The following is a 24,945-nucleotide window of genomic DNA, read 5'->3' on the forward strand; positions in this document are numbered from 1 at the left end:
GACCTTGTGGAACGTTCCCTAAAAGTTGTCTAAAGGTAACGAAAGTTCCGAACCTTTACAGAACATCTTTTGGTTATGAAAGTGCTGCAGTTCAAGGTTCCTTATATGACTTTAGGGGGGCGTTCTATTTGGGGTATTTTATGGTCACATAACAAACGTTACAAAGAGGACATTCGGGACGTCCTCTGTTGGTCATATAATAACGTTCCCAATGTGACTTTAGGGGAACGTTCCATATTGGTTATTATATGGTCACACAACAACGTTACAAAGAGGACATTCGGGACGTTAACAGAACGTTCTCGCATGGTCCTCTGTTGGTCATATAATAACATTCCCTTTATTGCTTTAGGGGGACGTTCGATATTGGTTATTATGGTCACACAACAACGTTACAAAGAGGACATTCGGGACGTTAACAGAACCAAAAAAGGAGTTTGAACGAGGCAGTATCAGTATAGAAAATTAAAAACAACTCTTTTATATGGGCAATACGATTACAATTAGGATTTAGTGCAAAATCAATTTATGTTGTTATAATTACCCTTCCAATTAAATAATTCAATTTTTTTTAATAATAATATATTTTTTTAAATATTTTTTTTATACGAATTGTATTTATGTAATGTTCTAATTCTAGATGTTTATGTTTGTAAATGCTGCGTGCGTGACTTTGACGTGTTTTAATGCGCGTGCTCGTGAACGTCCGAGATGCTTTTTCAAACACTGGAGCGGCGTAGAGTCGCCATGGAAACGGCGGGCCACCACTGCAACTGACGAGCAGCTAAACCCTCTCTCGTGGTGTTTTTATTGCTTTCAGGTGAGTTTAGTTTCTTAAATCACACAATAATACACACAAGTGTGCTTGACATTTATCTTATTTGTAATTGACACGCTTCTGTTGAATTTTTACTTATAGAAATGCTTTATTGTCTTCGAAAAAAAAATCCGTTAGCATCTCAACCGTTTTCAGAAAAGGTAACGTAGGCTAACTGGCTTGAGCTTTTGTTTATGAAAGTTTGGGGTTTTAATCACATCTTATATGTAGATTAGATGTTTTTAATAGTTTTGTTAAGGGTTTTGCTTGGAAGGGAGCTCATTTATTTAACATAAACGTATGTATTATTTAACAGAAACATATGTGCTGTTAATCGGTGACGTCACTTACATGGAGCGCTAAAATTGGCTGAAACTAGCTCAATGGTAAACAAATATTGATAAACAAATGATCTGTGATTTCAGCAGCAACAAAATAACAAGCTGCTGCCAGAGAAAGACACAGGTAAACTGAGAAAGCCCATTAAATAACTTTAAATCCATTTTCTCACAATGTTTTTCACCTAACTTTATATCACCATGCATCTGTTTTCTTATTTATTGTATTTGTTTAATTTATTTTAAGAAGGTTTTAACATCCAAACGTAAGTGACACTGTTGGAGCAATATGAATAAGTAAACCTAAAAACATAAATTCTGTTATACTAATTTAAGAAATTATTTTCTGTATGTTATTCTTTCTATTTTCCTTGCCTTTAAATAAACCTGGCAAGCGGTTTGTTGTGTTCCTAGATCCTTCCATGCTGATGGCCTGCACAATAGCAGAGTTGGAGCAGATCAACATCTCTATGGCGCTGTGAACTCTATGACTTGTAAGTAAAACTTTCAACTAATGTCAAACATACAGTATTGGTATTAACGGCATGATAACGACACCAAACACACCGCCAAGATGACAACTGCCTTGATAAAGGTGTAGGTGATGGAGTGGCCAGTATCTCTCCAAATCTGAACCCTAATGAGCAACTGTGAAGGAAGTCACAGTTCTTCTGTTCACTGTTCACATAACAGTTCACTTATAACACTGTTCTTCCAGAAGCAGAAGGTGGAGAAGCGCCATGTGTCTAACAGCCAGCAGATCTGTGATGTCATTATGGAGGAGTGGAAGAGGATCCCAGCAACAACCTGTGCAGCTTAGTCTTAGTGATGGGAAGTCCGGATAATTTTACTGACTCTCTTGTTTGTTCTCGTTCATCAAAATGAACAAATCTTTTTTTCAAGTCATTTCGTTAATTTAAGGGACTTTAAATGTTATACTTTTAAAGGTGCTCTAAGTGATGTTGGGTGTCGTCACTTCTTGTATGAATGTGCTCAGCACCACTGCTCACTATACACAGAATACGCGCGATTTATTACCACTATTATTTATGCATTTAAGATTGAATACAGTGTCTGGAGTTATATCCCTTTGTGGTGTGTATTCTTCTAATTTCAGCTCCTGAGTCCATTTTGGGGTGATGGTCAAGACAGAACCAAACGAAAGCTGGACTGTAACCTACTGGCCTATATGCCTCCTATGCATGACCATATTAATTTATATATATATATTAAAATAATAAATATATATATATATATAATTATATATAATATATAATTTATTTATAATCTGTTTTTGTTCACACAAAATAAATAAATAAATGATGGATCCCTGCTTTGTGTTTTATCTTTGAATGTGTTAAACGTGCATGCTTATTCCTGATTAAGGTTCTGCAAGAACAAGTGTATTCTAGTTTGGTTCCCTATAGGTCCCTACAGGTCCTTGACACCAGTGGGGACGTTCTGAGAACGTTCTGGGAACATCACATTTCCAAATAAAACATGGTCCCCTAAACGTTCTGATAACGTCACGAATGTTCCGTGAAGGTCCGCATAATAACGTCCTCCGACCCTTTAAAGAACTCCACATCATGACCGTCTCCGAACGTTCCCGGAACGTTACTAGGCGACGTCTTTGACACCAGTGGGGACGTTCTGAGAACGTCCTGGAAACATTACATTTCCAAATAAAACATGGTCCCCTAAACGTCCCGAGAACGTCCCGAATGTTCCGTGAAGGTCCGCATAATAACGTCCTCCGACCCTTTAAAGAACTCCACATCATGACCGTCTCCGAACGTTCCCGGAACGTTACTAGGCGACGTCCTTGACACCAGTGGGGACGTTCTGAGAACGTCCTGGGAACGTAACATTTCTAGCTGGGAAGAACCCCGGAATTAAAGATAAACACCCAGCTAACATGAGTCCAGCGGGCCAGTGGCGGACCACCGGTGGCAAAGTTGGCGGCCCACCGGCGGACGCCGCCGGCGGATCACTGGCGTTTTGCTCATCGTTATTCTAGCGGACCTCCAGCGGCAGCCGCCGCTTTCCCGACGGTGGTCCGCTATCGTGCCGCTGGTTTATAATAAGTGTTTTCTGGCGGACCACGGTCGGTCCACGGTTTATAATCAGTTACTCATGCTAACCAAAATTCACTATAATGGATAAAAAAAGCAATGTACACCAGTTTCAATAGCAGTTGCAAATTAATTTTTATTAAATTAATTTTCAGTGAACAGATGAAATGGATACATTTGCATTACATTTATCAGATTCTTTTATCCAATGTGACTATTTGTCAAGGACATTATAGGATAAGTTGTACCCTTATGAAAATTAACCATGGTTTTACCACAGCATTTGCAGTAAAACCATAGTTGCTAACAAAATGAACCATGCTTTCACAACAACCAAGGTTTAAAAACATACGTTTATAGTCATGATTACCATAATTTTACAGCAATTATTACAGCAATATTACTAGTTGAACCATGGTTTGAAAAATAAATAAATAAATAAATAACATGGTTGGTACAGTTGTACCATAGTAAAACCATATAGTGCTTTTCACAATACAAATTGTTTCATAGCAGCTTTACAAAAAATGCATGTTCAAGGTTATACAATCGCGAAATATCCTTTAATCAGCCAGAGGCGACTGCTATTCACTGGAGAGCATCTTCTGGCAACAAAGTAATGTCCATAAGATAATCCAAGTCATGAGTTTAAAGTCCTAATTGCTATCCTTCAAAGGGTTGCAGATTTTTAACCCGCTATTCTTACAATGTTGGTAATATGTTAGAACAATGTTTACTCTTTCTCTTAGTTACGTGTACTGAGATATTCCTGTTTATTTGTCAGCAAAACTGTCATGCAAACCTTCCCTTCCCTTCCCCGGTTCCACAGAAAAGGCTTAAGATAGTCCCTGACTAAAATGCATTTTTGAACTGTCTTAACTGGAAGCAACTTGCACTGACATATCTTAAAATATTTCAGGGCCATTGTTTTGTCTCAATATGCACACCAGTAATGTTTTTTTTTCCTTCTTTTTTTCTGAAGTACATTTAAAAAAGCTACTTAAATATCCTAATTTAACTAAGGCCTAATCCTGGCTTAATCTAAGCCCTGTGTGTGAAACTGGGCCAATGCAATGTAAGGATAATATCTGGCAGTTTTGTGTCCATCTATAGTTGCCATCATCTGAAGTCTTTTTGAGTCTTGGTGTCATTTGAAGTCTTCACGAGTGAGGCTGGATCCACACTAGAGCTGCTGTAATCTCTAGTGAACTTGCTGAGCATCCTGAGATAGAAACAGGGAAGCAACAGGAGAAAGATTAGCATTGCTGCTGTCATATTATTTTAGGCAAAAGATGATCATGTGCACTTTTTATTATTTCATCACATATAACTGTAGTGCAAGATTATGAGATGTGTAAATTGAATGCTTGGCTACAGAGATGTGTCTTTAATCTAGATTTAAATTAGGATCATGTTTCTGGGCCCCAAACATATCAGGAAGGATATTCTAGAGTTATTCCCTTACATTCTATTGAATTAACAGGAAATCGTCAGATTTTAATGAGAAAACATGACCTAACGAGTCAGCATTTTTATATTTGAATACTATACATTCTCACAATGCAAACGTCCTAAACATTTCTGAGTATTTGTAATGTTGAAAACAGTTGTGCTGATTAATATTTTTTTTGTAAACCAGTGTAACATTTTAATCCACTTTCTTTTTTCTCTCTCCAGGATTGTTAAATATAGACCCAACATATATAAATGGTAGTTTACACTACTATTCAAAAGTTTGGGTTCAATAGAATGATTATTTTTATAAGAATAGAAAATAAATATTTTTATTCAGCAAGGATGCATTAAATTGACCAAGAGAGAGAGAGTAAAGATTTTTTTTAAAAAATGCTTTTTTTCCCTTTCTATTCATCAAATAATCCTGAAAAACACAAAAATGTGAAGCAGCACAACTGATTTCAAAACTGATAATAATCATAAACGTTTCATCAATTCATTTTCCATAGAAAACAGTTATTTAAATGTTTGAATATTATTTCACAATATTATTGTTTTTACTGTATTTTTTATTAAATAAATGCAGTCTTGGTGAGCATAAGAGACTTCTTTCAAAACATTTTTTTTTTACCAACAACATTAGAGTATGTTTGAAGTTTTAGTTTAGTTCCTTTATTGTCCACAAGTGGAAATTTGTCTTTGGCTTGGTCTTACTTACTAGTCATATGGGTGATAGCGCCTCAGAGATGATGATCAGCTCAACTCTGCAATGGTGCAGGACATCTGCATGGAAGGATCTAGGAACACAACTAACCATTTGCCACAGAGCCAACAATATTATTATACAATGACAGGTTTATTAAAAGGACAGAAGCTACAACAGAAGTGAAATGCAGAAAAGAGAAAGAACAGACAATGATTTCTTAATTAGGATAACAAAATTTATGTTTTTAGGTTTACTTTTTCATTGTGTTGTGTTCAAAACCCTATAACACTTGTGGTGTTCCCGGTCAAAAATAACTGGTCTACAAAAAATAGCTTATAAATCACTTGTTATGCTATATTATCACCCAATTCTGGATTCAATATTTTTGTCAACTTGTTTTCTTTCAGTTACGACTGTTTTTATATCTCTATTTGCATCTGATTAATCGTGGGCCTAATTTTTCTGAGAGTAGGCATTTATGAATAATTTTGAAAATATTAAGTAAAATATGAACATGTTCATTATGTTCATGTACACATATGTGCATGTGTGCTTGCAAACATCGAGCCCTTGGACCTGAGCATGTGTGGATACATGCATACACACGCTACCCAAACACACACACACACACACACACACACACACACACACACACACACACACACACACACATTAAAACACAGAAACTATTTTGAATATTACACACATTCTTTTTCACAGAGAGAAACTTGATCCTACCCTGAACTGCATCTAATATTCATTTATCCATCTGACATTGATAAACACAAAACAAATCAAACTTCCTTTTGAAACATTAAAGTAGACTAGTTTGATCAACAGTGCAATGTTTTTCATATTTTATTTAATATTTCCAAAATTATTCATAAATGCCTACTCTCAGTTAAATGAGGCCCACGATTAATCAGATGGAAATAGAAATATAAAACCAGTCCTAATTGAAAGAGAACAAGTTGACAAAAAAACCAATGAGATAACATTAACTAATATTTTCGGGAAAAAGAAAATCTTCTCTGTTATTTAATGAGCTTCCTCACCTCACCTGTGTTTCCCACTTCTCTGGCAGCAGCTTTCTTCAAAAATGTCGACATTGTGGAGCTTTCCTCTGTTGTAGAGGGATTATTTGTGTTGCTGCTGAAATCACAGAACAATTTTTATCAATATTTGTTAACCGTTGAGCTAGTTTCAGCAATTTTTAAGTACTCCATGTAAGTGACGTCACCGATTAACAGTATGTTTACGTTAAATTAGCTTACGTCCAAGCAAAATCTTTACAAAACTATCAAAACCTCTCATCTACACATAAGATGTGATTAAAGGCCCAAACTTTCATAAACAAAAGCTCAAGCTATAGTTAGCCTACCTCTTCTGAAAACGGTTGAGATGCTAACGGACTTTTTCGAAGACACTAAACCATTTCTATGAAGTAAATATTCAACAGAAGCGTGTCAATTACAAGTAAGATAAGTGTCAAGAACAGTTGTGTGTATTATTTGTGTGATTTTAGAGGCTAAACTCACCTGAAAGCAGTGAAAACAACAGCGAGAGACGGAGTTTTGCTGACAGTTGCAGTAGTGCGGTGCGGACCCGCGCCGTTTCCTTGGCAACTCATCTCCACTCCAGTGTTTGAACCCGGCTCGAGTGTTCACGCGCACGCACATTAAAACGCGTCACAGTCACACACACAGCATTTACAAACATAAACATCTAGAATAAGAACCTTACTTGAATAAAAATCTCTTCATAAAATTATGAATTTAAAACTCATTTTGAAGTTATATGACCCATGCATAGGTGCAATTACCACTACTGCTCGTGATAGTGGGACAATTGTGGCTTTTTAAAAATAATTTAAATATTTTTGTTGTTGTTTTTACGAACACTCAAGCCCCATATTTCATTTGAACGCGTGCTAAAAATGCTCATAGGCAATATTTTTTATATCACCAACATTTTGCTTTTGATATTGCTGCAGCTATTAGGTCAGTTTCACCATTTTTTTATTCTGTGCTTTCAGATTCTTTTTAACTGTTAAATAAATAAATAAATAAATAAATAAATAAATAAATATATATATATATATATATATATATATATATATATATATATATATATATATATATATATATACATTTATAAATTAAAGACGTCCTGTAAGCGCTCAGAAACACGTGGACCGACTCGGCTTGCCACTGGTGTGCCGACGGTGGCCCAGCCACGGAAAACCGCTGGTGGCGTGCCACCCAAAAAACGCTGGCAGACCGACGGGGTTTTCAGATTGGTCGGTTTTGCCGATGGTGTGCCGCCGGAGGTCCGACCGTGTCAAACCGCTGACTTCGTGCCGCCCAAAAAACGCTGGTGGACCGCCAGGTCATTGTTAGCTGGGCAACTATGTCTTGGATTACCAACCTGAAGCTGCTGCCGCGATTTACACTATTGGATGTTAATATTCAATATAGGATATGTATATAGTTCATTCCTGCTTCTTTTTTTACATTCTGAATTATATATAAAAATATATATTTCATTTATAAATGAATTTCACTGTATATAGTCTAAAGTATGAAAGAAATGTATGTACATTTTTAGAATTGACACAACATCATTAAACACAACAATACGCCATCGCATTCACGACTCTCCTGTGATTAAAGGCGACACTTCCGGTTTTCTTCCCACCGGAGCCTCGATTTCAAAATAACGGCTGCGTGAAATCAGCGTATATACGCTTCTCTCTTTAACAACTGCAGTAGTTAAAACAAGTTGTCTTGGATTTTGTTCGTTATATAAATGCAGGAAATCTGAGTACTTACTTCTTCCGTTCGTTGGTGGAATCAAAAGACTGGTTTTGGTATAGTACATTTTCATAGGAAATTACGTAGTTTCCGATCGATGCTGGGTGTCACAATCTATTTTATAAATTAGTTGAATATTGTTCATATTATTAGATTCTCCTATTGTACTTTGAAATTAACATATTTTTAAATGGTAAGAAATGGTAATTCTAAATAAACCACCAATCATGCATTTGTTTAAAAAAAAAAAAAAAAATCTTTAGAACATACCCAGCTAACACAGTTACGTTGTGAAGACGTAACCGGACCGGGCCATATTCGTCGTAGCGACGTACCACATAACGTTCCAGTGACGTAACTTTGTGATTCCCATAATCGTCGTGGCGACGTTATAGTGGTACGTCGCAAGAACGTGATGAGTACGTCTTTATGACCAAACTGGCACGTTGCGAGGACGTAACATCAAAGGACCATATTAGTCATGGTCTCGACGAGAAGCTTGGGTTCGGGGGAACCTGACTGCCCTGCCGGAACGTTCGCAGCTGGCTACACGATGGACGCGTGGGGGAAGTGGCGGGTCGTGTGTCTGGCGGCTCTTTCCGTGGAGGACGTTGAAGATATCTACCTATTCGGAACCATGATAACAGGTTTTCTGCTGTTTGGATTAGGCACTGCCCTGGTTTATCGAGGAATTAAGAAGACGGTGACAGCTGTCCAAAGCCCCACAAGGCTGCCCGTTATGATTGAAGCAGTGGGCAGAGCTGTCGGCACTCAGACTGTGACTATGAACCACAATATGGGTAACATCATGGAGAAGCTCACAGCTTTGCAAAGGCAAATGGATCGTTTCGGAGACCCAAACGGACCAGGAGCTGTGTAAATTGGAATGCGGCTACTCGTCCCCAGACCAAACAACCACAATCTTATCTGCTTTCGGCCCCACTCTATCAGCACTGGCCTTGGCCGAGGCCGCTGCTGGAACAACAACCCCCTCTGGAGAGAGCACTGCAAAGAGACGCTCTTGCGTTCCTTCCCCGACTCCACACTGACACCTGCTGATTGTTGACTCTGTCTGGGACCTGATCAAGGTTGTCTCCATGGCAACTGCTGTGTTTCGCTATGACACCCTGCGGACTGAGGCACCTAGATTGGGATGCCAGCCGTAGCGACTCTTCAGGCCCACACATACAGAAACTCTTACATAGATACAGATATGCAATCACCAACCCCCAGCCCCCATCCCACGCCTTCGACGCTTTTTACCACCAGTCTGACAGGCGGGTCTGTGACCAGCGCCGAAATGGCTGCAGGACCGGATGGCTGCTTGCCTGTGCTGGGTTACCTCCAACCCCCCTGTCCCCTCCCCTGTTGCAAGTCTTGTGTGTTCATGTTATGTACTGATTATGTGCAAATGTGCTGAGGTGTTTTACTGTCCCCAAACTGTACTCCCTATTGGAACATAGTCTGGGGGTTGCCTTTTTTTTCTCCTCAACTCTCCTCATGTTATGCTGTATCTCTTAATAACTTCAGGTCGGTCCTAAATTGCATTTCGTTGCCTTGTACCTGTACTTGTGTAATGACAATAAAGTTGAATCAAATCAAATCAAATCAAATAGTGGTACGTCGCTGTAACGTGGCAGGTACTTCCTAACGACCAAAATACCACGTCCGCATTTATTTTTAATATACTTCTCACCTTTAGTCCTGGGAATTAAGATGTGCTTGATCCATAACATTGAAATCAACATAGAACTGATAAACTCAAACATTTCATTTTCTGCTGTAAAACCTTATAAATTCTAATAGGGAATTGTGTATTGTTTTCTGTTAATACATTTAGGGATCAATACAGATATGTAATGGAAACCAATACAAACTTGTATTAAATTCTAAATAGAAAATGGCCCAAAACCACACTGCATTAATTTATTAATCAGCATTTATTCAGTGTTTCTTTGTACAAACTAAGCCAATACATTTTGAACATTAACGATTTTTTAACCATGTTAACAAGTAATGATTACAGAAATGTAACATCAATTAATTAATCAAAAAACATAATCAATGAATACTGTAACCAACTATTAAAATGTTTTATTCTTTTTACTGAAAAAAAGTGTTTGATATTCTTATTGATACTACTCTCTATAATTTGGCGGATAAACAATAAGGACCTTAAAAAAAAAAAGAAATGAAAAGATTCAGCATTTTCTTTATTAATTTTATTTGCAGAAATAGGTTCAATTGTTTCCTCTAGTGTCCTATGAGGCTCCTGCAAATGTCTGGTGGTGATGTGCTTCATTGCTTCACTACCAGTAGCTAAACCTGAACAATGCGACAATTACCAAAGATCTATAGTCCTTGAGCTTCTCTGAAGCTAACAAATAAAATACAAATATCATTAAAGATGTGTCAAAGGAACAATATAGATTTCTAGCATTTCTCCTGTATTATTTCGCCCACCAAAATATACATAAAGAGTTTTTTGTTCAAGAAAATGAGCATGATGACTTGGAAACCGCTCTTTCAGACAGAGTTGAGGAGGCTGAAGGAGATGGAGAGCTGTGGGAGAAGAGGAAGAGTCTCTTTCTTACCCCAGCAGGGTCTTCTGAGGTAAGGAGAGGAGGATGGTCTCTCTCTATATATTGCTGAAAAAAAATAAAAATAAATGTACCATACTATTGTAGTCAGGTTTATAGTTTTTTGTTAGAAAGGAATAAGAAAATTGTCTAACTTACGTATTCCTCCTCCTCCTCTTCCTTATCCCGAGCTGCACTGTCACCTCATTGTCCTTCTTCAGGTAGCTAAAACATATAGTGCAGTTTTTCGAAAATACAGTAAAAACAGTAATATTGTGACTATCATTAAAATGTAAAATAGCTGTTTTCTATTTTAATGTATTATAAAATGTAATTTATTCCTGTTATCAAAGCTGAATTTTCAGCATCATTACTCCAGTCTTCAGTGTCACATGATCCTTCAGAAATCACTATGATGATTTGATGATCAAGAAACATTTATGATTATTATCAGTGTTGAAAACAGTTGAGCTGCTTAAGATTTTTGTATAAACCATGATGCCCTTTTCAGGATTCTTTGATCAATATAAAGTTCAAAGAAAAGTTTGAAAGTTAAATCTTATAACATTATAAAAGTCTTTACTGTCACTTTTGATCAATTTAATCCATTCTTGCTATTATTGTTTTCCAAAATCTTACTGACCCCTAACGTTTGAATTGTGTACACAAAAACATGAAGCAGCATAACTGTTTTCAACATATTAGATAATAATTTCACTGCATTTCGTTGCCTTGTACCTGTACTTGTGTAATGACAATAAAGTTGAATCTAATCTAATCTAATAATCAGAAAAATGTATTGAGCATCAAATCATCATATTAGAATGATTTCTGAAGGATCATGTGACACTGGAGTAATGATGCTGAAAATTCAGCTTTGCATCACAGGAATAAATTGCATTTTACAATATATTCACATATGTTATTTTAAATGTTAATATTATTTCACAATATTATTGTTTTACTGTATTTTTTATCAAATAAATGAGTCAGTAATATAGGTAAAAATATGGTGGGGGAAAATGGATATGAAGTTATTTAATAACTAGCTTCCTCAGTTCAGCTGTGTTTCCCACTTCTCTGTCAGCAACTTCCTTAAGAAATGTTGAAATCATAGAGCTTCCCCTTATTTTGTCGCTGCTAAAATAACATAACATGTATCAATATGTCTTTACCGTGGAAGATCAAAACGCATCTAAACTAGTTTCAGACAATTTTAGCTCAGTGTAAGTGACGTCATCGATTAACAGCACATAGCTGCTACATTTATGTTAAATATCAGTTTGTTAAATAAATTAGTCACCTTCCAATCACACATTCAACTGCCAGCAAAACCTTTACAAAGCTATCATAACCTCTTATCTTACACAAAGATGTGATTATAAGCCCAGACTTTTGTAAACAAGAGCTTAGGTTAGCCTCTCTTCTGAAAACGGTTGAGATGCTAACGGACTTTTTCGAAGACACTAAACCATTTCTACAAAGTAGCCTAAATATTCAACAGATGTAATAACACGTAAGAAAAGTGTCAGGAACAGTTGTGTATATTATGTGTGTGATTTTAGAGACTAAACTCACCTGAAAGCAGTGAAAACAACAGCAAGAGAGGGAGCTTTGCTGATATCAGTTTTGTTGCGGCGCCGTTTCCATGGCAACTCTGCGCCGCTCCAGGGTTTGAAAGCTACAAATGTTCAACCCGCACGCTCATAAAACACGTCAGTCACGCAGCATTTACATAAATAAACATGTAGAATTAACACATTACATAAATACAAATCTCATGAATTTAAAACTCATTTTTAAGTTCTTCAAGTTTGAAGTTCAGTTTGAAGATTTTTTAATTGTTGTTTTTACGAACACCCAACCTCCATTAATAATGTTGTATTTATCGACTTCGTTCACATATAGGCACCATGTCTGGAACAGAAGTAACTTTTCCACCACTTAAGGCCACAACACATGGAATGGTTCATGGTTCATGCTAACCAATTAGCATGCTAAGCTAACTACCATAAGGCAACAAATACAGGTCAAATTTGGAGAAAAATATATCGGGAACGGTAGCAAAAATCAAAAATCTGTTCAGTCTAGGGCGCAGTGAAGGATTTTCCCTTGCGGTAATTTTGAGTGGCTCAATAGCGCGATATGCGGTTTTACCGCATTTATTAATTTATTTAGATTTATTTGTTGCTGTATAAATAAGTGTCACGATGTGGTCAGCATGCACAAAAACGAGTACATTTTCAGCAACCAATAAACCGAAACTAAACAGCGTCTCTCCGTATTGAAAGCCTGTCACTCAGCGCGCAGTTGTTACGGCAGTGGACTGTCTTTGAGTGAGTCATTAAACCATTCATTCAACAACACGTTCAAAAACGCTGATTGATTCATTAAAAGATAGTAATGAAACAAGGTAAATTATTTTTAACTTTGAGCTCCACTTTTCAAGGCTCAGCTGACCAGCAATGCGTCGCATGGGTAACGCCGCCTTCACACTGGCTGTTGAAATCAGCTCCGTAATACGCAATACGCCCCCAGCGGACGTCGTACTACACCGTTGAAAATCTTCGGAAGCGAGTAGAACAAAAATGGCGGAAAGATTATCGGTTGATTTTGTCAGTGTAAGAATGTACAATTCTGTATGATCTCTCTGATGAGGGTTATAGAGACATTAATTGGAAGGCTGCTGCGTGGAGGAAAGTTCCCCAGGACGTTGACATGTCAGGTCGGCTAAATGTGATATAGTGGTATATAGGGCTTTTAATTGTATTAACTGCCCTAATAACATTAGAAAATCATGAAAATAAAAAAATGACATGACAACTTATCGTTATAAAATCATTATTAAAAGTTGAGAATTCAGGTTTGTTTATCAGTACCATAGCAACACTAACTTCCGCTGGAATTGTCGGATAGGAACCGTACGTAGCCTTTCGCAAGAGTAAAATTTTTTTAACGCATCCGGATGACCAACGGACACGTTCTCTTACGAGAGGTTCTCTCGTACTTGCGTAAGTATCTTACGCTAGGGGAAAACCTCTTTTCCTCGAGATATTGAAGCCAAAAATTATCCTTAATTTTGCAATAATGTAAAACGCATTGCAGCAGCATGCAGACATGGGCGAGACAGCTCGCGCGCCCATAGGCTGCTCTGCGGCAACTGCACCAGCCTATCGATAGAGGCCCCTCATGACGTCAGAACCAATGAGGGTGCTTCGCGCCCATTACGTCATGTCCCGCCGAAAGCGGGTGGGGCTAGGGCTATAAATACGGCCCAGAGAGGCTGGTTTGGTCAGTTTTTCATCTCTTCAGCGAGCTACGCATCGCTGGATCCTGAGAGGAAGCCGCGCCGTCTGACTCAAGCACCCAGCGGGATTTATCTGCATCTGAAGCTGCCGGTCGACAACTCGCCGCCTTCACTCGCCATTCCTGCTGACGCTTTCCGGCGTACCTATATCCTTTCATTGCTGTGTGTGTGTTCGCCGCTGCGACACGCACACTTATTTCCTCTAAAAGAGCACGTAGCGGCTGCCCTCACTGTGAGTTAATGTCTATGGTGACTCTGCGGACTCGCCGGGCATTCTTTCTCCAAGCTGCGTCTTCGCCCGCCGGGCTGCCGCGTCGTAAAAAGCGCCGCGCTCAGCGGGTCCCTGAACCTCCTCCATCCCGCGAAAGCTCGCCGGTGCGCCCGCTAGCTTCGCCGCCTGCTTCACCCGAGTCTCTCACCGCCGGTCAGCGGTCGCCGTCTGCCGCCGCTTCCGCCATTGAGGATTACGCGGAAGCCGTACGGGTGGAGGACGACAGTTGCTCTATCCTAGCGTCGGGCAGTGAGGACTGGTCGAGCTCCGCGGACCTCGCACCATCTTCTCACCCGCCCTCTGGGAAGAGAGCCAGCATTGAGGCGGAGCTTATGCGTCTGCTCGAGTAGGCCGTCGAGAGCCTCGGCCTTGAGTGGTCGACGCCCCAGCAGCCTGCACTCAACCGCCTGGACGGCTGTTTTCTGCAAAGAGACCGTACTTCGCAGCCTTCAAGACCAGCCCCCTTCCTTCCTGAGCTTCATGAAGAGGTCGCTAAGTCTTGGAGCGCTCCCTTTTCAGCCAGAGTGCGTGCTCCCGTGTCCGCAGCATTCTCTGTAGTCGACAGTGCTAAGGAAAAAGGGTACCACTCTCTTCCTCCCGTCGAGGAAGCGGTAGCCGCCCATCTTTGCCCGCCCTCTGCTGGACGGCGCTGCCATCAAAATCCTGCCACACTACCTCAGCTTTGCACGGTCGCGCTTACACCGCCGCCGGGCAGGCGGTTTCGGCGCTTCACTCAATGGCCATACTCCAGGTCTTCCAGGCCAACCTTCTCCGAAAAATGGACGAGGAAGGACCGGAAGCTGTGAGCCTACCGGATTTAAGGAGCGCGACGGATCTCGCCCTTCGCGCCACTAAATCCGCCGCGCAGGCCATGGGGCGGAACATGGCTTCTCTCACCGTTGCTGAGAGACACCTGTGGTTAATGCTCTCGGAGATGTCGGACTCGGAACGCTCTGCGTTTCTCGACGCCCCCGTCTCCCCCGCTGGCCTCTTCGGATCGTCTGTCAAGGACTTCGCAGACAGATTCGCCGAGGTTCAGAAGACATCGCAGGCCATGAAACATTTCCTGCCCAAGCGCTCAAGCTCCGCAGCAGGTCGCTCTAAACAGCCGTCTGCTCGCAGCTCCCAGCCGCAACCCTCAGCTGCCGCCGCCCCGCAGCGCCGACAGACCAGGGATCAGAGACCGCGCTCCCACTCCGCCGGCCGCCGCCCCCCGCCGCGTGGGCCACGGCCAAAGATTGAGGTAAAGCCCGAGGCCTCTAAGTCTTCCTAGCCAGTCTACGGAAGCGACGGTGTTCAAGTCCCGCTGCGGCCGGACTTCCACCGAAAATTTTCGCTCGCTCAGTTCCAGTAATTGCGACTGTTCCAGCGTATTCGGCAGTAAACAAGTCGGCAGCACAGCCCGCTTGCCTGCACACAAACGCCGTTTTTACGGCGACCCAGATAAATCCCAAAAAGGGTGTATTTTCTGGTATTCCGGGCACGGCCGATGGTGTTATGAGTGTAGTAAAAATGCCCACTGCCCAGTGCCCATTCCTACACACAGACACGGCCCGCCACACACGGCCCGCACGAATAAAATCGACTCATGTCGGTTGTGCACCAAATGTAGTGATTGTGCCCATGTCCCAGTGCCCACAAACACTACATGCTACATGTCTCACGGTTTCTGTAAAAACGAAACCAACACACATACAGTCTGCACAAACAGACGGTGTTTTCAGCGTTATAGATGGGCCCGTTGTCCCGCGCCCTCATTCGCTCACAGACATATTAAACCCCACGGGGCTCACCACGCTCGCTCTCTCTCAGCACACCGCTGCAGAAGAACTGAGCGCGGGCAGGCTGCCCACTGTGATCAGCGCGCCCGTAGTCTCACACGCTGCAAATGCGGCGCTCATGTTACAGCACACCGTTGCTCTCCGCTCGCCACTAGATTGCGACCAGAGCCCAGATATCATTCTACCCCTAGCCACTCACGCGAAAGCGTGGGCAGAGCTCCCCGGGGTATCAGAATGGGTGCTGAACATTATAGAAAGAGGCTATTCGCTACAGTTCGGTCGACGCCCGCAACGCAAAGCGGCGCGAATCGATACTACGGTAAAGAAGGAAGTAGCACACCTACTTCGAGCCGAAATAGCGAAGTTACTGAGCAAACGTCCCTTATCACAAGCTCAGAGCGAAGGGGGCATGTACAGCAGATATTTTCTGGTACCCAAAAAAGACGGGGGTCTCAGACCCATTCTAGATCTAAGACGACTAAACAAAGCACTTCTGAAACGACGGTTCAGAATGCTCACGACCAAGAAAATCCTCTCGCAAATTTGCCAAGGGGACTGGTTCATGTCGATAGATCTGAAAGACGCTTATTTTCAAATACAAATAGCGTCACGTCACAGGCGATTTTTGAGAAATCGAGGGCCAGGCATATCAGTACACAGTCCTGCCATTTGGCCTATCCCTGGCACCTCGCGTATTCACGATGTGCATGGATGCAGCGCTCGCACCCCTCAGGCTCCGAGGCATACGAGTGCTGAATTATTTGGACGATTGGCTGGTTCTAGCTCGATCACAGTCGGAGCTCGTAGAACACAGGACCATATTACTCGATCACCTCGAGAAATTAGGTTCGCTGTCTCCCAGTCAGAAAATATCTTTTCTGGGCACAGATCTGGACTCGCTGTCTATGACAGCACAGCTGTCGCCGCAGCGCAGACAAAGTATTCAGCGCATGACAGAGATTTTTTGCCACGGCGCTTTAGTCCCGCTCAAAAAGTTTCAAAGGATGCTGGGTCTCATGGCTTCAGCATCCTCAGTGCTTCAGCTGGGTCTGCTTCGCATGCGCCCGCTGCAGTATTGGTTGAAAGCGCGCGCGCCGCGCAGAGCTTGGACCTCCGGTCTCGCGCGCCTCAAGGTCGATCAGAAATGCGTCGCAGCTCTGAAACCTTGGACAGTGACCGACTGGTACCGGTCAGGTGTAAGCCTGGGGACTTCCTCGAGTGTGAAGGTGGTGTTTACGGACGCCTCAACCTCAGGATGGGGAGCGCTGCTCGAGGGCAGACCCTTATTCGGCCAGTGGTCGGAACGGGAAAAGCTTCTGCATATAAACTGCCTGGAAATGATGGCAGTCGACAACGCGCTGAGGCGTTTTTGTCCCCAGATAAGAAGACGCCACGTCTTGGTCCGTTCGGACAACATGTCAGTGGTGGCTTACATAAATCACCAAGGAGGTATCAGATCCAGAATCCTTCACAGGCTGACAGAACGCCTCCTGGTCTGGGCCCAGCACAATCTGCGCTCGCTCAGGGCAGCACATGTGCCCGGCCATCTGAATGTGGGACCAGACAGACTGTCCAGAAACAATCTGCCGGCAGGAGAATGGTCTTTACATCCACAGACAGTCAAAATGCTATGGAGGACATTTGGCAGAGAGAAAATAGACCTATTTGCGTCTCAAGAGAACGCTCATTGTCAGGAATTCTTCTCCAAGAGCAGGGATGCGCTGGCTCACGTCTGGCCCCGCTGCCCGCTCTATGCGTTTCCCCCTGTCACGCTCCTACCCCAGGTGTTAGAGCGAATCAGGGAGAGCGGATGCCCAGTGCTACTCGTCGCCCCATTTTGGACAAACCAAGTCTGGTTTCCAGTCCTGATGCAGCTGACAAGTACCGCCCCGTGGCCGATACCGGTGAGGAGGGATCTCCTCTCGCAGGCAAACGGCTCGATCTGGCATCCTCGCCCGGAGCTTTGGTCCCTCCATGTGTGGGCCATCAACGGGTACCCGTTAACCTCCCAGCGGGAGTGTTAAACACGATCACACAGGCTAGAGCTCCATCTACGAGGCGGCTCTATTCCTCAAAATGGTCTGTGTTTACTAGCTGGTGTACAGCGAGTGGCACTTCACCCTCACGCTGTGGGGTGCCGGAGGTTCTCTCCTTTTTACAAGAGCTTCTGGATAAGGGCAGAACCCCATCCACGCTCAAAGTTTATGTGGCGGCCATAGCAGCGTTCGCTGAACCACCGCTTGGCCAGTCATTAGGAAGGAACGATCTGGTCATTCGCTTCCTTAGAGAAGCTAAGAGGCTGAACCCTCCCAGACCACCCTCAGTTCCCGTTTGGGACCTTTCCACGGTTCTGGAAGCCATGAAAGGTGCCCCATTCGAGCCAATACAGTCAATAGACCTGAAACTCTTGTCTTTCAAAACAGTGTTTCTTCTGGCTCTCGCTTCAGTGAAGCGCATAGGGGATTTGCAAGCGCTCTCAGTGAGCGCGACGTGTATGGAGTTTGGGCCGAATGACTCGAGAGTCATACTCAAACCAAAGCACGGATATGTTCCTAAATCCCTCAACACACCGTTTAGGGCACAGGTTATCTCCCTGTCGGCCCTGCCGGTATCTGAAGAGGAAGGGGACGCAGGCTTCCTTTGCCCGGTCAGGGCGTTAAGAGCCTATGTGTCTCGCTCATCTGTTTTCAGACAGACGGAGCAGCTCTTTGTTTTATTCAGCGGACGTTCTAAGGGACTAGCTGCGTCAAAACAGAGTCTATCCAGATGGATAGTTGATGCTATAGCGCTAGCTTACACATCCAAGGGCCTGCAATGCCCGATAGGTGTCAAAGCGCACTCCACAAGAGGCATGGCCTCGTCGTGGGCTTGGTCCAGTGGGATTGCCTTGCAAGATATCTGTATGGCGGCAGTCTGGGCCTCCCCGTCTACATTTAATAAATGTAATAAATTTGAAATTTGAAATTACAGGAATGATGCTATTCTAGCCCCTCTTCCCGGATTCTCTGTGAGTCCCTTGTGATTAGGCACTGTATGAGCCCCGGGCACCTGCCCGTGGGACTTTAGTGTTATGTCTCAAGCACGCACGGCGTTTTACACTGTGTTCCCCTAGCGTAAGATACTTACGCAAGTACGAGAGAACCTCTCGTAAGAGAACGTACTCGGTTACTAACGTAACCTCGGTTCTCTCTAGAAGAGGGAACGAGTACTTGCGTATCTTGCCGTGCATGCGTCACGTTCTGATTCACTTCAGCGATGAAAAAACTGACCAAACCAGCCTCTCTGGGCCGTATTTATAGCCCTAGCCCCACCCGCTTTCGGCGGGACATGACGTAATGGGCGCGAAGCACCCTCATTGGTTCTGACGTCATGAGGGGCCTCTATCGATAGGCTGGTGCAGTTGCCGCAGAGCAGCCTATGGGCGCGCGAGCTGTCTCGCCCATGTCTGCATGCTGCTGCAATGCGTTTTACATTATTGCAAAATTAAGGATAATTTTTGGCTTCAATATCTCGAGGAAAAGAGGTTTTCCCCTAGCGTAAGATACTTACGCAAGTACTCGTTCCCTCTTCTAGAGAGAACCGAGGTTACATTAGTAACCGAGTACGATTTTTTTCACACCGCACTCGTTCGGACCCGGTTCGCACCCATTCGCATGCGGTCTGCAAATCTCCATAGGAAATGAATGACTTCCGGTCGTTTCGTAGCCGTATCGGAGCTGATTTCAACTGCCAGTGTGAAGGCGGCGAAACGCTGAAGCTTCACTTAATAGAGACAAATGGCATTGATTCAATGCGTGACTCACTGAGTTTTGTTTCCCGTGACCGCTAGTTCCTCGCGGTGTGGATGCTGACCAGCGCTGTCGCTGATGCCATTCATGGTAAATACCCTTTATTTTAAACGTTAAAAGGATGACAGGACAAATATTTAACTTTCCTTGGACACGGCAACCTTTAGTTTTCACGAATATGACTTGACCTCAAAGACAGACGCAGGTAATCGCACGCGCTCAGTCGATCTCTCTCATTCACTGTCTGTTTAGGCTAAGGTGCAAATCCATGAAGCCTCTGTACAAATCACCATGATAAAACCATGATCTTATCATTATTAACTTATTTAACATTCAATACACATGCACGAAGTTCAAAACAAGATAGCCTTATAAAAAAAGAAAACACGTGAATATCGCGGTTGCTGCGGTTACTTTAATTCCTCTGCGGTTGGCTTGTCAGTAGCGCGGTACTGCAATATTGCGGTTATCGCGACAGCCCTAGTTCAGTCACTTCTGTGTGGCTCAGTCCAAAGATCATCTGAGCCAATTTTCGTAAAAATTGAACAAAATTTGAATGAGGAGTAGCACAAAAAAATTAACACTGTACTTTTCAAAATGGTCACTACTGTAATGGGCAGAGTCTTATTGTAAGATATTGATTGTGATTACCATAATGAGTGAAATCAGGTGTACTAAGTTTCATTTTACATCTATTTACATTCACATCTACATCAAAGGGTTCAAAAGCTATAACCCTTTTAATGTGGAATTTTTTAACTGGTGGTGGCGCTATAGAGTTGGTCCTACAGACTAAAAAATTGGTCCAATTACTATTCATTACAATCACTACAAGTGTGGAAGGTCACGACGTGCCTAAATTCAGGGTCCGAATGTCAGCCGTATAATTGATGGAGATATGCTTCAGTCTATCTATGTGTAGAAAATGTGTGATTATTTATTAGCCAATCAGAATCATTCAACCTGAAGCAATGACAAAGCTTAGACCTTGGTGAAGGGTATAATTGCTGTGATTTTTGTAAATGTAAGGGGAAGCGGCCTACTTTTGATCACTGGAGTAATCACTCCTTGTGATTCTTGAAGCTGACTTCTGCCTGATGAAACTGCAAACCATCTTCAGTAAAATGTCCTTTAATTTATTATAATTCTGACTCTTGTCTTAAATTGACTGCACTTCTAACGCCTGGTCTTAATAAATCCTATCTGGTCCTTGGGTCTTTAACTGTAAGTCCCAAAATACAGATATACAGTGGTAATCCATATTGAAACAAGGACAATAAAGCAGAAGTTTCAGCAGATATTCTTTAATGATGTTCCACTGTTTAACGTACACAGTGAGCACAACCATTGGGCATCTTTTCCAGGTAGCTTGTCTGGTGATAGTCCAATGCAGCATACATTGGGTACCATCTTTGGCACTGTTCACATTGGTAAACATGACAAGGATTAATTATGTAACAAACCACTAACAGTTATAGTTATGTGTGTTAACCAATTACATAATGCAATGAATAAATATTAAATAACATGTTCAATTGCTTAAATATTTTTGTTTACCCAAAGTAGTCCTGACTGAAAACATTTGAAAAAATTTTATTCAAACACACACATTTGTTTTACTTAAACTTTTACGTCACTTCACTAAAAGAAAATATAGTAAAGTAAAAAGTACTTGACAAAACAATCAGTTAAAGGGTTTATGATAATGTAAGAACAACTTAAACCAAGAGAGGATCAACAACAGCAAAATTTTGAAGAGGTGAAATTGAAATATTACTCTAACCACGAGGAATTAATTACAACTTTTATGTTTATACATCCCAGTGGTATTCCATGAACAATTAGAAAGATAATAAGAAATAAAACAGTGCACTGTACAGTATCTTGAATGCCTCCATGATCTTGCTGTTCATTATCTGTCAGATTTGCTGCACCAATGCGTACAGGTTCAGTCACTACTGTTAATAATAATGTAGCCCCTATTAATGTACTACAACCTTAAACAAAAACAAAAATTACAGTATTATATTATTATGTAAAACAGTATTATTAGGTATTGTCAAAATTTCACCTGTAGTAAGTCAGTTTGGTCACTAGGAAAGCACTAGTACTAGCACTAGTAGTGTGTAGTGTAGTGTAGTGTAGTGTGTAGTGTAGTGTGTAGTGTGTAGTTTAGTGTGTAGTGTAGTGTAGTGTAGTGTAGTGTGTAGTGTGTAGTGTAGTTTAGTGTGTAGTGTGCAGTGTGTAGTGTGTAGTGTAGTTTGTAGTGTAGTGTGTAGTTTAGTGTGTAGTTTGTAGATTGTAGTTTAGTGTGTAGTGTGTAGTTTAGTGTGTAGTGTGTAGTGTGTAGTTTAGTGTGTAGTGTGTAGTTTAGTGTAGTGTGTAGTGTAGTGTAGTGTGTAGTGTAGTGTGTAGTGTGTAGTTTAGAGTGTAGTGTGTAGTGTGTATTGTAGTGTATAGTATAGTGTGTAGTGTAGTGTGTAGTTTAGTGTGTAGTGTGTAATGTGTAGTGTAGTTTAGTGTGTAGTGTGTAGTTTAGTGTGCAGTGTAGTGTGCAGTGTGTAGTGTGTAGTTTAGTGTGCAGTGTAGTGTGCAGTGTGTAGTGAAGTGTGTAGTGTGTTGTGTAGTGTGTAGTGTGTAGTGTGTAGTTTAGTGTGTAGTGTAGTGTGTATTGTGTAGTGTAGTGTAGTGTGTAGTTTGTAGTTTAGTGTGTAGTGTGTAGTTTAGTGTATAGTGTGTAGTTTAGTGTGTAGTGTGTAGTGTAGTGTGTAGTGTGTAATGTGTAGTTTAGTGTGTAGTGTAGTGTGTATTGTGTAGTGTAGTGTGTAGTGTAGTGTGTAGTTTGTAGTTTAGTGTGTAGTGTGTAGTGTGTAGTTTAGTGTATAGTTTGTAGTGTGTAGTGTAGTGTGTAGTTTAGTGTGTAGTTTAGTGTCGTGTGTAGTGTGAAGTGTGTAGTTTAGTGTGTAGTGTGTAGTGTGTAGTTTAGTGTGTAGTTTGTAGTGTGCAGTGTAGTGTGTAGTGTGTAGTTTAGTGTGTAGTGTATAGTGTATAGTGTGTAGTGTGTAGTTTAGTGTGCAGTGTGTTTAGTTTAGTTTATTTATATCAGGACAATGTGCAGTTACATTAAAAAGATGGCTGCACCAGATTTAGCACTATGCTAATTTCCATCTGTAGTCCTACACAGTTAAAATTACATAACAGAGTTAAAGTTACATAGTAAAGGCAATTAACCTATATATATAAAAAAAATATATATAAAAAATTATATGACAAAGACAGTTGATACAATATAAAAAGGTAGTTTACAGAGAAGGTACAATATACAAATATAAAGTGCAAATTACCAAATTGTGTGCAAAATTAGCTAGTTGCAATGTTATAAGGTGCTAAATATATGGAGTGCAACAGTTTTTTTTTGTTTTTTGTTTTTTTTATAACACACAAAACACAATACAGTGTAAAAGCCATGTAAAAGCCATCAAATGGTACCCACAAGGGTATCATCTGATGGCCAGATACCCGTCTGGTACTTTTAGTGTGAACAGGACTGGTGGTCTAAAAGCCAGTCTTTGACTGTCCGTGAGAAGCTATAAAAATCTGCATTGTTCTTTAGATTGTCTGGAAGCCCATTCCATTCTTTGATGGCTTTATAGGAAAAGGCTGATTGAGCGAAGGCAGACTTTCTTTTGGGTACATTGCAATCACCCCTGGATACAGACCTCAACACTCTGTTTGTTAGTTCAGAGCGTAGCTGTACATATGTTTTTAAAGGGGGTGGGGCAGCATCATTAAGGATTTTATGAACCAAACGGATATCAGAATACCTGATCAGGTTGTCAAAACTTAGTATACTGTACTTTTCAAGTATATTGCAGTGATGGTATCGCCGCGGCTTTTTATCAAGGATTTTCAAGGCCTGATTATGTAATGATCTAAGAGGGTTTAAAACAGTTTGTTTGGCTTGGGACCATGATGACATACAGTACAATATATGCGAAATAATCATGGCCTGGAAATACGATTTTGCTGCTTCCAATGATAAAGAGCCTCTGATGTGCTGGAAGTTTGCGATGTTAAATTTCAAAACACGGCATACCCTTTTAACATGATTTTTAAAATTTAGTACAGGATCCAAGATCACACCAAGGTATTTAACTTCTTCTACATTTTTAATCATGTAACTATCCACATAGATATTTGGGAGAGCACTTTGAATTCTTATGTTTGAAAAATACATTGTGACCGTTTTCTCTGTATTCAGTGTAAGGCAAGACTTGTTCATCCACTCTGTAGCTTTGTTCATTGCCACAGATAGTTTAGCAGCGACAGAATTGACATTAGAACCGTGAGTATATAAAACCGTGTCATCAGCGTACATCAAGACCTCCACGTCATCACAGATGGAAGGTAGGTCATTGATGTACAAACTGAAGAGCAATGGCCCCAGAATAGACCCCTGGGGTACCCCTGTAGTACACACTAAACTACACACTTCACACTACACTAAACTACACACTAAACTACACACTACACACTAAACTACAAACTACACACTACACTACACACTACTAGTGTGTAGTGTAGTGTGCAGGTTGTAGTGTAGTTTAGTGTGTAGTGTGTAGTTTAGTGTGCAGTGTGTAGTGTGCAGTGTGTAGTGTAGTGTGTAGTGTAGTGTAGTGTAGTGTGTAGTGTAGTGTTTAGTGTGTAGTTTAGTGTGTAGTGTAGTGTGTAGTGTAGTGTGTAGTTTGTAGTTTAGTGTGTAGTGTGTAGTTTAGTGTGTAGTTTAGTGTGTAGTTTAGTGTAGTGTGAAGTGTGTAGTTTAGTGTGTAGTGTGTAGTTTAGTGTGTAGTTTAGTGTGTAGTTTGTAGTGTGTAGTTTAGTGTGTAGTTTGTAGTGTGCAGTGTAGTGTGTAGTGTAGTGTGCAGTATGTAGTGTGTAGTTTAGTGTGTAGTTTGTAGTTTAGTGTGTATTGTGCAGTGTGTAGTGTAGTGTGTAGTTTAGTGTAGTGTAGTGTA

The 24,945-nt window shown here is 41.4% G+C and overlaps 1 long non-coding RNA gene across 2 annotated transcripts; it reads right to left on the reverse strand.

Moving 5' to 3' along the window:
• Positions 1 to 9,866: 9,866 nt before the first annotated feature.
• LOC309491365 lies at positions 9,867 to 12,642 on the reverse strand. 2 transcript variants are annotated; one of them, XR_014203059.1, is made up of 4 exons: positions 12,362 to 12,642; positions 10,943 to 11,008; positions 10,799 to 10,852; positions 9,867 to 10,564 (listed from the first exon to the last, which is right to left on the reverse strand). It is a non-coding gene; the product is annotated as an uncharacterized lncRNA (long non-coding RNA). The 2 variants fall into 2 exon arrangements; XR_014203060.1 differs by having other exon boundaries at positions 10,799 to 10,954; positions 11,016 to 12,642.
• Between the last annotated feature and the right edge of the window lie 12,303 nt (positions 12,643 to 24,945).

This window comes from Leuciscus leuciscus (genome assembly GCF_965113295.1).
Source record: "Leuciscus leuciscus genome assembly, contig: HAP1_SCAFFOLD_152, whole genome shotgun sequence".
NCBI lineage: Eukaryota > Metazoa > Chordata > Actinopteri > Cypriniformes > Leuciscidae > Leuciscus > Leuciscus leuciscus.